Source organism: Fukomys damarensis, unplaced genomic scaffold, assembly GCF_012274545.1.
Source record: "Fukomys damarensis isolate Sample0158 unplaced genomic scaffold, DMR_v1.0_HiC HiC_scaffold_37, whole genome shotgun sequence".
Taxonomy (NCBI): Eukaryota; Metazoa; Chordata; class Mammalia; order Rodentia; family Bathyergidae; genus Fukomys; species Fukomys damarensis.
Window position 1 is genome coordinate 14825347 of NW_022900949.1, and position 16597 is coordinate 14841943.

Here is a 16597-nt window from a genome sequence, read left to right on the forward strand (position 1 = left end):
ATAGAAACACATGCAGGCTTTTTATTCATCTGTAAAATGGATATGATAATTAGTTTATATAATTTTTATAGAAAGTTACTTTAAAAATCTTTAAATTTAATTAATGTATTTATCAGTGAATATTTAACCCTATAGAGGCACCATACCCTCAAATTGTGACCTATTTTTGCCACATGTGTAATTATTAGTGGGTCTTCCTTACACCAGAGTTTAGGACCACTACTTTACAATATTTTCTGGCATTTGGTAAGTAACTCATTAGTATTTGGTGCTTTTGCTCTCAATAATATCCACTAGCTCTGTTAAATATCAATATATAATAACACTGATTCGGAACTGATCTTTTATGGAGATTTCTGTTATCACATATGAAATTGGCGTTATGGGTATGTCTACGCTTTCATTCTCCCACACATTTGTCCACAAAGGCAACCACTGTCAAGGGTTTGGTGGTAATGTTTTCTTTGTTTCCATGCCAGTATTAATTTATGTATCCATAAATTGCTTTCCTAAAACTATCTAAAATTACCTAAAGTTCATCAAAGTAGGGTGCAAAACATCACCTATTGTTCCTGAAACATATTCATTTACATCAACTTGTGCATTCAGGTCTCTTTATGAAGAACACAGAGGTAATTTAAATTTTTTTTCTCATTGAGTTTATTGGTACTTTTTTAATATACAGCACAGTTACATTTATCATTGGGATCTTGTACCTTTACATGATATATCTTGGTTCTCATTTTGCCCCATATCCCTGCCCTCCTTTAACTCCCTCCACAGTTCCCTATAATTTAAATTAACACACTCAACAGAAAACACATACTTTATAGTGTAACTTTGTTATTATAAAAGTCATTTTCAAATTATTTTGCACATCTATAGATAAGGCAAGTGAGATTGTCAGACAGTATGTTGGTGGAGAATTCCAACATTGATGAGTGAATAGTTCTTCAACTAATCGCATTTTGTCCCAATTAAAAAATCAGCCTTTATTGATTACATCACCTTATAGTTAAGAAACATTTAAAAGTATCCCCGAGGTATGACTTGTAATAATATTTGCATGATTATTAACCAAAAAATTTAAACTTGTGTGGGGAATAATGGCTCAAAAATGAAGACAGTTTCATGAAGCACAAGTTATAAAGTTAACATTTTAGAGCCACCTTATTGACCTCTTGCTATAATGCAGAGTATAAATTAATCCCCATTTTCTGCTTGATTGAGAGAAATAAACCCTTATCCATAATGTGTGTGAAGATGAGAGGAGTTTGGAACTGAAATATCTAGTCATTTTGAGCTTTTTTTTCAAAAACTCCATTATTATAGAAACAGAAAGTTTAGTGATAAATACACTTGTCAATAGGCACTGGAACATGGAATGATAGAGTACTTGCCTCAGCCTGATTTGCAAGTTTATCTACCCCAATCTTTTCATGCATCTTTTTCTGTTTTATGTCAATGATATTCATTGCTGTGTTCTATGAGAAATCAGTTGTAGATTTTGCCACATGGATTGAAAAACCTCAGTTCTGCATGACTAGATACAGAAAAGAACTCTTTGACCTTGCTTCTAGTTATATGGGACTGTCTTGCACAGGACGAAAATTCACACTGGAAAATACAAGTGTACTGAAGTCACAGTGATTATTCCCAATTTTGTGAAGTAAAAAAGGATCCAACCAGTGCTTACCAGAGATTCTCATTATTAACACTTCTTCAGTGTGAGTAACATTTTCTGGGAAATTATAAATGAAAGGTTGATAGTAAATTATATCCATATATGTGCATATAATTATACCAAAAATACCTACTCATAGAAAAAGGAAAACACCAACATAGGATCCCTACTTTAGTTGAATGGCATTAATCCTATTATTAATGCTGATAATCACATCCAAATTTTAGTTTTCTCATAAAATGTACATTGATTAATAAAGTGGGAAACAACCATTATTAGCCCTTCCTCAATGCAGTTCTATTGAATACAATCAACTCAGATGGTGATGCTGAGTCTTAGACATAATAACCACTGGTTCTATGTCTCAGAAATAGAAGTGATGGAGACAGGATTCAAAATTAAATCAGTGGACAAACAATGATAGTGTATATGAACAAGGAACATGAGGAGTATATGCATGTGTGTTAGTTACTTTTCTCTCACTGCTGAGGCAAAATACCCAACAACAAAAGTTAAAGGGGAAATTTTTATTTGACTTACACTTTATAGAGGATTCAGTCCATAATCAGCTGGCTCCAAGGCATGGTGGAGGGGCAAACAGGTCTTCCAGAGGAGAAACAGTTCCTGGCAGCCAGATGCTAGCAATGCAGCAACAGCATTAACAGTGTCTTTCTGCCCCATTTTAACTTTTTCAGACTACTTAGGGCCGGTAGCACTTACACTATTAATCCTGTTGCCTTCAGGCCTAACCCCACCATGAATCAATCATACATTCTAGATTCAGCCATCCCCCAAATAGCCTGTGTCCACATGAGGCTTTGTAAGGACATTTAGACACAAAGCATAACATCATAGGTAGAAATGCTACAATTACATCAATTACATGCTCACAATGACTACACACCTATTAAATTGGCAGGCTCTGGTCCTGACATATGGTCTTTGTTCCTGATCCATCAGAAAGTTTTCAGTAGAGATTCAGATAAATAAATCACAGTTATCTGAGAAATATTAAGCTACTTCCATTTTTTTCATTAAATTTTTGGTACAATTTAAGTATACAATATAGTTACATTCATCTTTGGGATCTTGTACCTTTACATGACATATCTTGATTCTTTTTTTTTTCTCCATTTCCCTGCCCTCCCTTCACGCCCACCACCCTTCCTTATTTACAAAGACTCTGTTTCCATTTTTTTCCTTTTCTCATATTTTTATTTTTCCCTTCTTACCTTTCCCCTACCCCTCTCACTTCCTGACAACTTTAGAACTTTTCTTCCTATTACACAAAATCAATAATACATTTTGATCCTTGTATTTGTAGTTTTCATACCAGAGAAGCTACTCAGTATTTAAACATCTGTCTTATTTATTTAACTTAAGAGTATGGCCTCAATGTGCATCCTCTTAGCTATATTTTTTTTTTGAGAAGGAATGAAGTCACATTCTAAATTTACTTATGTTTTTGAGATTGAGAAGCATGGTTAAAAGTTGGAAGATGATGGGGACAGTTTCAAGGGTATCCTGGGGTAGGGGCAAACATCAGTCCCCTAGATGTTGTTCAATTATTTTTCCCAAAGAATGTTTTAAAAGCATGCCTGATAGATTATCTTCTCATAGAGCTTTCTCAGAGCATCTTTACATCACTGTTCCTCAGGCTGATGAAGGGATTGAGCAATGGGGTGACCACAATGTACATCACTTAGACTAAAGCACTGATCCTGAGATAGTAAGACACATAGAAACCAAGGTAGCTTCCAAGGCCTCTTCAATAAAACAAGCAAACAACTAACCATTGAGACACAGAGGCAAAATGTCTTTGTATATTCGACTTCATGATGGGATTCTCAGAATAGAGAAAACAGTTTTTTATTAAAAGAAAGAGATCCTAAGATGGACAAAAACAAATAGGGCAATGGCAATCTACTTCACCATATTACTAATGAAATTATCAAAAGAGGGAGTTTCAGGAGGTTGAAAGCATTGCAGAAGAAATGAGTGTTTTCTATACCTTCTAAGGATTTCTATATTCTAAGAAGCCACAAAGGCAAGTCATGAAGACAAAATAAGGCCAGGGGTGGCATGTGGCCACAAACTTATCAAAAGCCATCATAGAACCAGATGATCCATACATGTAAAAGTGCTTTACCTGCTTTATACAGGCAGGAAAGGAAGAAATATGTTGAAATAAGAGATGATGACCAGGCTAAGTGAGTTCCTGAGCACTGTGAACAGGTACATGGACAGGAGTATTTCAAATAGGAACAACTGTAGGTTGGGATACTTTGAGAGTCTCATGAGATCGAGTTTAGAGACAGGTGTTAGATTCCATGCTGCTGCACTGCTTATAGATCTTTGAGAAACTAGAGATATTTATGGTAAATGAATGCACATTGAGGTTATACTCTTAAGTGAAATAAATAGGACACATGAGTAAATACCAGATAGTTTCTCTGGTGTGAAAAACTAAAAGTGTGAATAAGGTTCAAATGGTATAATTAATAGTTTGAAATAGGAAGAAAATGGGTAAAGGGAGGTGACAAGCAAAGGAGAAAGGAAATAAAATAAAAGAAAAAAAGTGAAAAAATTGAAATAAAGTCTTTGTAAATAGGGGAAAGTGGAGGGGGTGAAGGGAGACTAGAGGAATAGGGAAAAATAAGAACCAAGATGCATCATATAAGTGTTCAAGACCTCAATGATGAATGTAACTCTACTGTATACCTAAAATGTACCAATTTTAAAAAATAGAAGCACATGTGAAGGCCCTCACTTCATGTACTTGAACAAACCTTATTTTTTTTTCCTTCGCTTTGAAATGATCTCATTTCCCTGAAAGACATCATTCTCCTACAGTTCTCTTATATTTGATAACATTTTTCCAAAAATAAAGCTATTGTATGTTGTATTTTAAGTACTTAATATAAGCCAGGTGTAACAGTGTATGACTATAGTTCCAGCCCTTTGAGAGGCTGAGGCAAGGAAAATATCTAGTTTGAGCCCTGTCTTAAAGATTTAGTGACAGCTTGCCTCAAAGCAAAATTAAAACAAGACTGAGCTATAGTTCAGTGTGAAGTCTCTGAGTTCAATCCCTAGTACCATAAAATCACTAATAAATAAAGAGAACAAATCAATGTAACCCAACTTTATATGCCACTCCTATTGGATATTCTTGAGTAATCTATTTTTATCAATCTTCCTTCATAAATCTTAACTACCAATCTACTATTATATTGTCACAATATATTTCTGCCTTCCCTAAGGTGGATATTACAGTTACTATCTGTTGTTTATGACTAAATATGCAATGTAGAACCAAACACACAATGTAGAGTCAACTATCACATCCAAGACGACATGCTTTTAGAAAGGGAAGGAGAGGATGGTAGGACATATCAAAGTGGTAGAGTGTATACGTATCTCATTTAACTATTTAATTTTAAAAGACTTGAAGCAGGCATACAAATTTCAGCGTTTCTTAGTTCATAAAAGATAGAGTTGCATGGTTGTATGTTGCTATTGTTGTTAGTCACATTATCTTTATGCCCCTGTTTAAAATATTTGGCAATTTTAAAAGCAAAACATGCATTATTGGAAGATGTTGGATAACACTACATATATCTCCACCTCTCTCCTCAGAGTCATTATAACCCCCTAGAAAGAATGGGCAATAATTCTCCATTTGGTGACATATAAAACACAGCAGGAAGACTAAGAGAAAGATTGAAGAATGTGGACTTAGTTTTGTCCACCCAAAATTCACATTTGAATTCTTAAGCAACTGTACATCACTAATGTATTTGGAGAATATTCTTGAACAAATTGACTCAGATTATTGGCTACAAAGTGAGCCCTAATCCAGTACCAATAAACTTAATGGATAAAAAAAAATAGGAGATGAGGACACAGACATCCATAGGCAAGACCTCAGTACAACACAGGGAAAAAATAGTCATCAGCAGCCAAGGAAAATACCTCAGAACAAATCACGCCTGTTAACACTTCATGTTTGTACTTCTAAGAAAGTACCAAGTACTTCCAGAACTAAGGAAATAAAGTTCCATTTTTCAGCTATCCAGACCACTCCCCAAAACTTCCAGAAGAACTCAAGTTAGAATGATGGTCATAATGTTCTTGGAAAGGCAGATTTCCACCCAGAAGGAACCTGCCCTGGAGGAGCGTGTGTGAGCAGCCCAAAGAAAGTCAATTGTGTATCAGGAGGGATGTATATGAGAATATGTCGGGAGGGTGACAGGTGGTTGGCAGGAGAGGCATAGGGTCTTGGTTCTCATCATCTCATACATGTGCTCTCCTTACTGCTTTACCAGGATAAAATACTAATAAAATATCTACTCTTCTTCCAAACACATTAACTAAATGGCTGTCATTTACATGACTGGATTCACAGACATAATGCTCAGCATCTCACCTGAATGTTGAAAATAAAAATCTGTTCTCATGATGAATGGAAAGGTTGACTGATGATCAGGAATGATCATCTCTGGGAGGAGGCTCAGGTTTTGCTTTCTGACTTTGCAGGGCTGTTGAATAAGCAATATCCAAAACTCTTTATTAGATCACTTACTTACTTCCATTCTCACCAGTGAGTGCATACACATAAAGATCAAGAAGATAGAAGAGAGGAATTCAGGCTGACTTCTTGACTGCTGAGACCAAATGAATGACAAAGTGGAATAGCTGGATCAAATAGAACCTCTAAACCTAGTTTTTTAAAGGTATACCCATACCAATTTTCACAGTGGTTGCACCAGTTTCTACTTCTTTTGGGAAGTTTCTGCTTCATTTCAGATGTCCACTTTTGGATTGGGTCTTTAAATTTGGAGGTTCTGATTTTTTAAAATTCTTTATATATTCTAGATAGTAGACCTTTCTCTGAGAATCAGTTAAGAAAACACTTTTCCCCACACTTTAGGGTTCCTCTTCACTGGACTCTAGTTTCTCTTGCTGTGCAGTAGCTTTGTATGAGATCTCAGTTGTTGAATCTTTATACTAGTTCCCATGTGACTGAAGTTATGTTCATAAAGTATTTTCTTATAAAAATATATTTAAGTGTTCTGCCTAATCTATCTTTAGAAGGTTTACTGCTTGTGCTTCAATATTTAGATTTTGATCCATTTCAATTTTAGGTTCATGCATGATGAGAGACAAAGGTGTAGTTTTATTCTTTGGCAAGTTGGAATACAGTTTTTTTTACACCATTTACTAAACAGACTATCTTTGCTCTAGTGAGGGTGTTTGGCTCCTTTGTCAAACATAAGGGGGCTGAATATGTCCAGAGTTGTTTCTGTATCTTCTAATGTGTTCCTTTGAGCCTCCAATCTGTTCTTTGCCAGTACCATGCTGTTTTTACCACAGTAGCTTTGTAATGTAGTTTTAGTTGCAACAAACTCTGACTTTTCTTTTTTTGCCTAGAATTGTTTTTGCTACTCTGGGTCTCTCCTGGCTCAAAATGAATTTCTGGAATGTTTTCTCAAGTTCTATAAGATATGCTGTTGGAATTTCAATAGGAATTAATGATTTCTATTGGAATTTCAATTGCATTTAATCTTATAGCAGTTTTGGAATTATTGCCATTTTCACTATCTTGGTTCTTCCTACCCAAGAACTAGGGATGCCTTTCCATTTTCTGAGATCTCTTACTTTACACAGAAGTCTTAAGAATATTATAATTTTTGTTATTTTTTTTCATTTTAAACCAAATCCTCAATTTTTTAATTTCCATTTTTCAACCTAGAAAGATATACATATATAAAGGTAACATTTGAAGAAATTTTAGGTGCAGTGTCTGCTCACATATTCTATTTTTATTCAGCCCTTACACATACCCATCTCCGGAAAATTTTTACTTTTCCAACTGAAATTTGCACCTATATTAAGTATAATATATACTACACCTTGAATACCTAGAACTCTGTAATGAAACAACATATAAAGTTAAGGACATCAAACTTCTGCAAAAATAAATCCAAGGAGAAAGTATTTACAGATACATGTAAGATTAAATTTGTTGCCACATTTTCTAAACTGTATTCCTAATTAATGGCAAAGGTCCTGGGACTAGATTTTCCAAAGGTGGAGACTCTTCAGCATGCTAAGATTTTCACTGTTCCTTGGGTTGTAGATGAAATTATTCAGCATAAGTGACAACAGTGTGCATCAGTGAGGCCACTGGTAGCATATGACACTGCTAAATCAAGACATGTTTCAATGCCTGTTCCATAAAATAAGCAAACAACTCACAGTTGAGACCCACAGGTTGCCAAGGCTTTGTACCTCCCCCAGATGATGGAATTTTCACAAGGGCAAAAGTAATTTTATAGTAGAAGAAAATGATCTCTGATATGGGAATAAAAATAAATATGACATAAAACATGTATGTGACTATATTTTTGATTAAAGTATCAGAACATGAATGATCAAGCAGTTGAGCAGAGTCACAAAAGAAATTATGAATTTCCATATTTTTGAAACAGGTAACTTGTAAGGCAACTAAATTGTGCACCTGAAAATCCAAAATGCTAACAAAGACTAACAGCAAAAGAAATGAGACACCGCAGTGAGGGTTCATAATGACTGCATAGTGCAGGGGGTGGCAGATGGCCACAAAGTGGTCATAGACCATCACAGTGAGAAGCATGCAAATCATATATCCAGATAGGATAAAGTGACATCTGTACCATGCAGCCGGCATAGGAGATGACTCTACTGTGAGTTAGGATGTCCACAAACAACTTTGGGACTGTAGAAGAGTTGAAACAGATGCCAGTGAAAGAAGGTTGGAGAGGAAGAAGTACATGGGGTTGTGGAGGTGGGAGTCATAGTTGATGGCCAGGATGATGAGAAGGTTCCTGAGCACTGTGACTTGATACATGGAAAGCAACAGTCCAAAGAGGATGGGCTGCAGGTGTGAATTCTCTGAGAAGTGCCTGATGTAGAACTCTGAGGCCTTTGTGAAGTTATATCTTTCTAGTTGCATGATCACGTTTAATAATTTCATTGAAAAATTAAATAAAAAATATAACATAACCCTTTGCATTTATTCTGAGTTCAAATATTCAAAAGCAAAGAATTCCCACCAGAGATACACAACCTTCAGCAGTGTTGCTCTGTTGTGATAAATGCCACCATCAAGGACTCATTGTTGGGTGGTTACTTTTCCACCTCTTCAATATACTCTTACTTTACTGACGCTCTACTGCACAGTGCAATCAGAACTAGGACATGGATTTCTGAAGTCCTTGATCACCATAATATGTGAGAAATTTTTTTTTGAAAAAATTTTGAGGGTAATTAAGCCACTCTTCTTTAAGAAAATATGATTCTTTTGGAAGAAAATTGAAAAACCATGAAATATTTTGTATTATATACTCATAAAATATTACAAATTTCCTTGATTAAAGTGTCCACAAATGCTATAAAATCTAGGACTGCATTGTATGAAAATTAAATTATTTATTCTCTTCAATCAGACTGTTTTGTTTTGATCCATTGTAGTAAGGAATTTATTTTTTCCTGTTTTATTTTTTTCTAATTTCCTCTTTTAAGGATATAAGAGCTTACCCAGCCTATGTAAATAAATTGTACATGAATTTTGTTCGTGTATAAATTATTCAACATCTAACTTTTATCCTTGTCTTGGTTGCATTAAAATTCACATATGACAGGTAAATATATGTGCACAAGTTCTTCAGACAAGATTAATAAAAGTGTAGATTAATGTACACTACATATGTCAATAAAATAATAAATGATAAGAAGCATCTTTGCCTTTTAAAATTTTATACAAGTGTATTTAATCATAAAATATCTGCTACATAGGACATCATTTGCTTGATCCCAGTCTACTATAGCTTAATAATATGCAGGGCTGCTATTCTGATCATAAACCCTCTTGCATCCAGCTGACAAAATTGGAAACAAAGAAATTCCCAAGGGCCTGATTGAGTCCCAGCCTTCCTAAATATAATCAACAGATTTTCTCATCAATCTCTCATGTAATATGAGTTGCATTATTTGTATTTTATTGATGTGATTTAAACTGGGACCCATATTTTCATGAGACCAAACTGTGATTTAAATGGTAAAAAAACCCAAACAGTACACAAAATAATGTAGGCACACTGTAAAACTAAACTGCAATAGAAAAAGTTATGTGAAATATTGTAAACAAATATGCAAATAATGTACCTCCCTACATCTGTAAATTGGGATTATGAATTACCTAACTTAGGGTGATGCTGTACAACAGTATTTTGATAACCATTTAATTTGCATCACTGTCAATTCTAATTTAGGATACTTTAGGCTTAACCTGATATATAATCAGAATATTTACATTTCAAATTTTTGATTCATTTTCTTAAGCAAGAGTTGAGAACCACTGTCTTAGAATATTTGTTAGCATTTAGAAAATTTCCCATTCATACTATGTATAGTATAAAAATATACATATTTAATAATATTGGGCTGAAGATTTAGCTCAAAGATGCTGCTGCCTGTATGGCTAGCACAAGATCCTGAGTTTAATCCCTAGCACCCCTAAAAAATTTAATCATATTTAATAATATTTATAGCATCACTAATATTTAGATTTCTGACTGCCATTACTCTAGTGCAAGGAAAGTGAGATTTGGGAAGGCCACTCCGAGATTTGCTCTCCCTGTGGCCTGCTTGAGCCCAATACAATAAACCAGGTAGCTGCGCCTTCCCCCTTTCTGCACCACTGCCCTTGCTCCAGGGCAAGGAAAGTGAAATTTGGGAAGGTAGCTCTGAGATCGGCTCTCCCTCTGGCCTGTTTGGAACCAATCAGCCTGGCTGAGTAGCCACACGCTCCCCTGTTTGCACAGTGACCAGCTCCAGAAAGGAAGGTAGCCACGTGTTCGCCCCTGAACCACCACTCACCCTGGTCTCAGACCTCCTGATTATGCCAGTCTTTGCACCCACTCTGCAGAGGCATAGGTGGTCATAAAGGGTATTTTTCTGAGTTCCCAACTTTGAACTTCTTTAAAGAAAGGACAGGGAAAACCTTAGTAGAACTGTGGGGAGTTCAACTGCAGGATGTCAGGGAACTAAATCTGTGCTTTGTGGCCCAAGGTCATTCTGCATTGCAAGAGTCTGCCATCGGTTAGCTGAGATGAGGGGACTTGGTTCTGCACATGGCTGCACATGTTGTACATTATGATAGCAGATATATAATCTGAAAGAGGCCCTTCAAATTCATTTTTTTCTTTCTTTTCCTCAAATCACTCTGCAAATTCTTTCTTTTTTCTGTCCTCTTTATCCAACACAGTCTCTTGCTCCACCATATTATCCCTCCTCTCTCTTTATGGTCCTGCTACTGCCCTATCTCAGATATCTTCTTTTATCATTTTTTCTTTTTTCTTTATGTTCTTGTCTATGTCAATTTACTTCACTCAAGGGTAAATAGTTTCAAGGGTAAGTGAGCCCCTACTACTATTTAGGGGGTATGTTCTTTTCCTTAAACTTGCACCCTTTCTATCTCTTTTGAATTTGACAGCTTCCTAAAAATTATGGGGTCATTCTATGTCCTCTGGCTGCACTTGAAACCTTCTCAAATTCTTTACTTATCTACTCCTCTTGTCCTAATTCTGTCAAAGTCCCCATCCTAAATGGTAAAGATGCTATATTGAAAAGTTTATTCACTGCAAACATATTTTGGCCTGCTTCTTGATTTTAATTTAATTCACATGGTTTAAATGTAATAGACTAATGACTACCACAAGCAGTTAATTTGCAAGTGTGCTTGATCCTATTGTGTTGCTGATTGTATCAGTTGGTATAAAGGATTGTGATTGATTTAATGAGTTGTATTCTCTGATATTATGAAAATGTGAATGTATATGAGTCATTACAGACTCAAAAGCTAAAGCACAACTATCTCAGGAAGATTTAAGTAATAACCCAAAAATTAAACCAAAGACAACCCAATAACAAAAATTAAAATGAAAAAACACTTAAGCAAGACACAAGGACAGACTTCCAGTTCACCAATGGCAAACAGTAGGGCAAATGAGGATGAAAAGGCCAATAGTGAACCACCAGGACAACCTTAACTCAAAGCACAGGAAGTAATAAAACAGATCAATCAAGCTCTAGAAAAATTCAAAACAGAAATAATTTACCAGATAACCATAGAGATAGTGAGCAAAATGGAAAAATAGATGAGCTCAGGACCATGATAGAAGCCATGAAGGCCCAGCATAAGAAAGAAATGGAAAAAATAAATACCCAATATAGGAAAGAAATGGAATCCATAAAACAGATTCAAACAGATATCCAGGAGATTAAACATGCTATTGAAAGTATAGGCAACAGAATAAAAGAATGCGAAGATAGGCTCTCAGATATAGAAGATAAGATTGCAGTCAGTGACCAGGAAAAGAGAGGTCTCTTAAAAACAGCAAGAGATCATGAGAAATCGATCCAACAACTCCTAGATGATGCAAAGAAGAGTAACATAAGACTGATAGGAATACATGAAGTAGCAGGAGAAAATACAAAGGATTTAAAAAAGCTGTTTGCAGAATTAACGACAGAAAACTTCCCAAACAGAGGGGAAGAATTTGACATTCAGATAACTGAGGCATATAGGACCCCAACTAGCTACAATAAAAAAAAATCTACACCTAGACATATAATAATCAAGATCCCAGAAACTCAACAGAAGAACAAAATACTACAAGAGATAAGAGAAAAGAAACAAACCACATACAAAGGAAAGCCCATCAGAATCACAGCAGACTTTTCAACACAAACCCTTGGAGCAAGGAGAGCCTGGAATGAGATATTTCAAGTACTAAAAGAGAACAACCTCCAACCTAGACTGATGTATCCAGCAAAACTCTCTTTCAAAATGGAGGGGAAATAAGACACTTCCATGACAAAGAACACCTGAGAAACTACATGAATACCAAACCAGCATGACAAGGAATTTTAAACAAGATCCTAGAAAAAGACAATGAAGTTCACAGCACCATGAGGCCCAACAGAGCAAATCAAATAGGCAAGGCAAGAAATTAAAAGGAGAAGGTGAAAAAGTAAAGAGTCAACAAAAGGCCAATAACATGTCAATAATAAGTCAGTACATAATAGTTATAACCAGCAATGTCAATGGCCTCAACTCACCAATCAAGAGAAATAGATTGGCAAAATGGAATAAGAAGCAAAATCCAATAATATGTTGTATACAAGAAACACACCTAGTGCAAAAAAAGCCCATAGACTGAAAGTGATAAGATAGAAAACAATTTTCCATGTGCCAGGAGCCCTGAAATTATGTTTTTTAAACTAAGCTTGAGGCATACAGTCATTTGCTCTCTTCTCTTTGTGCCTTTAAAATAACACATGATTATCTCTTTTGTGTTTTATTTTAAAATAACTTATAGAGATATAATTAAGTGGAATATGGGATCCATGTGTCCATGATGCAAAGAAAAAAAAATACTATTTTGTCTTGTCTTTACATCAATGGGGCATTTGTGAAAGGAATGGAGCTGCATAGAGTAATGTATTAACCATCTTCACATCATGCTCATTAAGGATAAGTATTATGACTCAGGGAAGGGTCCATTCAATGTTGAACACAGGTTTTTATTTTTGTTCATATTTTTTATTTTTTTGGTACTGGGAATCGAATTCAGGTCCTTGCACTTGCTAAGAAGGCAGGCAGAAGAACCACTGAGCTAAATTTACAGCCCTGGGTTTTTATTTTTGTTGTCTTCTCTGTTTGAAACAAACCGTAGTTCTGGGAAATCAGCTGTAAAGGAAAGTACATCATTCCTCTCCACACATATACATGTAATCACGCAGACAGAAACAAAGTGTTCTGCAACAGAAATAGGAAAGAAGTGACTACAGGGCATAGGAGATGACAGGTAAGAATATGCTTATCACTGAGAGTAATGATAGCTAAATTCTAATTGACTCTAATTTATACACATTAACCCTAAATAGAGCACTTGTTCTTTGAGTAATTCTTAGTGTAGTTACTTCAAGTAAAATATAATGCTAATTTAATGCCCTCTCAGAGATATTAAAAACTCTCCTGCATCACAAAAATAACAAGTGTAGCTGAAAGGATTAAAAAAATAAATTGATGTATGCTATCTGATATACTGAAATTTTTCACTGTTTTCAATCCACAGAAAGTTTTATGCAGAGGTTCAGAGTTGATAATCATAGGTACATTAGAGGCATATTTTCAACTCTCTCATTTTCGCAAGAGAAATGAAATTAAGACTTGACTTTTCAACATTTAAGTTATGGGAAATAAGTGCAAGCATGAACAAGTATGTGGGAAGCTCAAAAATGTCCTACAGTGGTATTAGGAGTGAAATCTGTGCTGAATGCTCAAGGAAGTGTTCTCTCTCAGATCTTTGTCTGTCATCCCCACCTCTCTGTGATGGACTCAGCTGGGGATATTCACTGTTCTCTGTGAACTTTCAGTGAACTCCAATAGTAAGGGCACAGTGAGCAAGGGGCTTCTCCTGAAGTGACAGAGAATAAATTATTGACTTTTGCTAAGAGGTAACCTAGCAGAATTACCCTGTGTCTGTAATCAGACAACCCAGTTTGACTAAGGCATTTTTCTACATAGCAAGCACATGCAAGTTCCATTAAAATAAGAGATTCTTCCATTTTTGACAATTTATAACAACACTAGCAAATATAACTCCAGAAAGAAAGAAAACATGAAATAAAACAAGACACGTAGGAGAAATTTCTCAGTACCTGGAAGACATTAAGGCCTTGAATGTGGTTCCTGATGTTGTGGTTATTGCCTTTTTCTATATCCTGATCATCATGTTTTTAATCCCCTTACAGCACTTAGAAGACCCTGTGGAAGGGCGTGCTTTCTGCTGTTATAAGTGAGACATCAATGGAAGTAGAAACAAGGTAAATAAAAAGAAAATTTGGAATAATAATTTCACCACTATACAGAATACAATAACATTTCTATTCCTTATAACTGATATAGTGTTTTTCATATTTGTGCCCTCTTCTGACCATCAAAAATACCATGCTTCTCCTTGGTATGAGGAAATAATAATTTTAATTATCTCTCTCATATCAGTGCGCTCCCTTTGTTCTTACCGGATAATGCTGTTTCTCTAGTGGATCTTAGTTAAGGAGAGCAGACCCAAAGACCTTCTTATGCCTGTTGTTCAATGAAGGCTCAGTCTCTGTCCTCAGGATTGATATTAATGTAAAGACACATAGGAGCTTCATAATACAGAAAACAGTAGAGCCTGGGACACAGGTACAGAGGTGGACACAGGACTGGAGTCACTAAAAGGCTCAAGGCTAAATATTGACTGTTCTGTGACTTTGGGGTCTCACTGCACAGAGCTCATAATTTGCCAAATTGATCTATGCCACCCCAATCTCTAAGGACTTCTGAATGCTAATGGAAGGAGACAAAAGGAAAACAATAGTCCACAAGAGATTTTGGGTTCTTCATCTACTCTGATAAATCTAGTTTGTCCTAATCACTTCTGTCATTTATATATACTTTTTATTTATTTTATTTTATTTTTATTTATTTTTTTTTATTTTGGTACCAGGGATTGAACTCGGGTCCTTGCGCTTGCAAGCTAGGCCACCAAACTGCTGAGCTAAATCCCCGGCCCTTATATATATATTTTTTTTTTAAATGGTGATATGCCTTTATTTCATTTTTGAAGTAAAATACACATAACATAATTACACTTTTAACCATGATCAGTATACACTTCGATATTGTGAGTCACTCAACATCATATATCTTTAAATAATTTCTCATTTTTCAAACTGGAAATTTATACTCTGTCTCTAACAGCAGTTTGCTTTGTGGAATTCAGAATTAACAGACACTGGAAGCACTAAACGCTGAATGAGGCATCTGGTCTCATCCAGAGATAGCAGGGCACATCAAGACCCTGAGCTCTGAAGTTCTGTCCACAACATGGTTATAAAAGTGTCAAGATGTAAAGAACCATTGATAACATTTGCTTTCCTGACCTGGAATACCCTCTTCCTATAGGCTAAGATAAATAACTACGTGGATCTAAGAGGTAAACTCCCCTAACTAAAAAGAATTGCTACATCTGGGTTGAAAATTGTGACCATGATTTGTATATCAGTAATGTGAACTGATACAGTGAAATGGAACCACCTGAATGAGATCAAGGCTATAAAACCCTATTAATGAGGGAGCTGTAAGGCAGTAGGAGGTCCATCTCTGGCACTTCTTTTGGATGTAATGGGCCTATTGCTGGCAAAATAAACTTTATCTTAGTTTACTTCCATTCTGTGTGTCTCCATGTGTCATTTACCAATTCCTTCCATGACATTTGGTGTGTTGGTTAGGATGGAAAGAGCTAACTGACATGGTCCATGTTTGGCCTCAACCCATGTCCCACTGGAGGGAGTGGCCATCCACTCATGAGAAAGTTTCTCTTTTTCATGAGTAAAGTTTTCTTTGAGGATGGCTTATCAAGAGAATGAAATTATAGAGGCATGGCAACACTTCAAATTTCATCTGTAATTATCAGTCTCTAAAATCAGTTATGTTAATATCAATAAATAAATGTATTTTATTATTAAGAGAGATAATATGTATGAAGTATATTTTAATGCAAGCAAATATTTTAAGAGAGTGATTCCAAAACCTGGTGTAAGAAATTAAACACAAGCTCCAAAACTGCTTAAAGTAATTGGTCTGAGCTTATAGTGTCTGAGTATTTATAATAATCTATCATCTATAACTAATGATGAAAATTAAGTATTTTCAAAACTTTTACACAGCAACCCTATAAGGTTGATGAATGCTATTACCATTTTATGGATGAAGGTGAATTACTTTACCTACAGAAGTTTTTTTCATATATATATATA

At 35.4% G+C, this 16597-nt stretch overlaps 1 protein-coding gene across 1 annotated transcript in view; it reads right to left on the bottom strand.

The window, feature by feature from the left end:
• LOC104867620 (putative gustatory receptor clone PTE01) overlaps window positions 1–16597 on the bottom strand; it is a 32503-nt gene that overhangs the window by 15617 nt on the left and 289 nt on the right. The gene's annotated exons all lie outside the window — the stretch shown is intronic.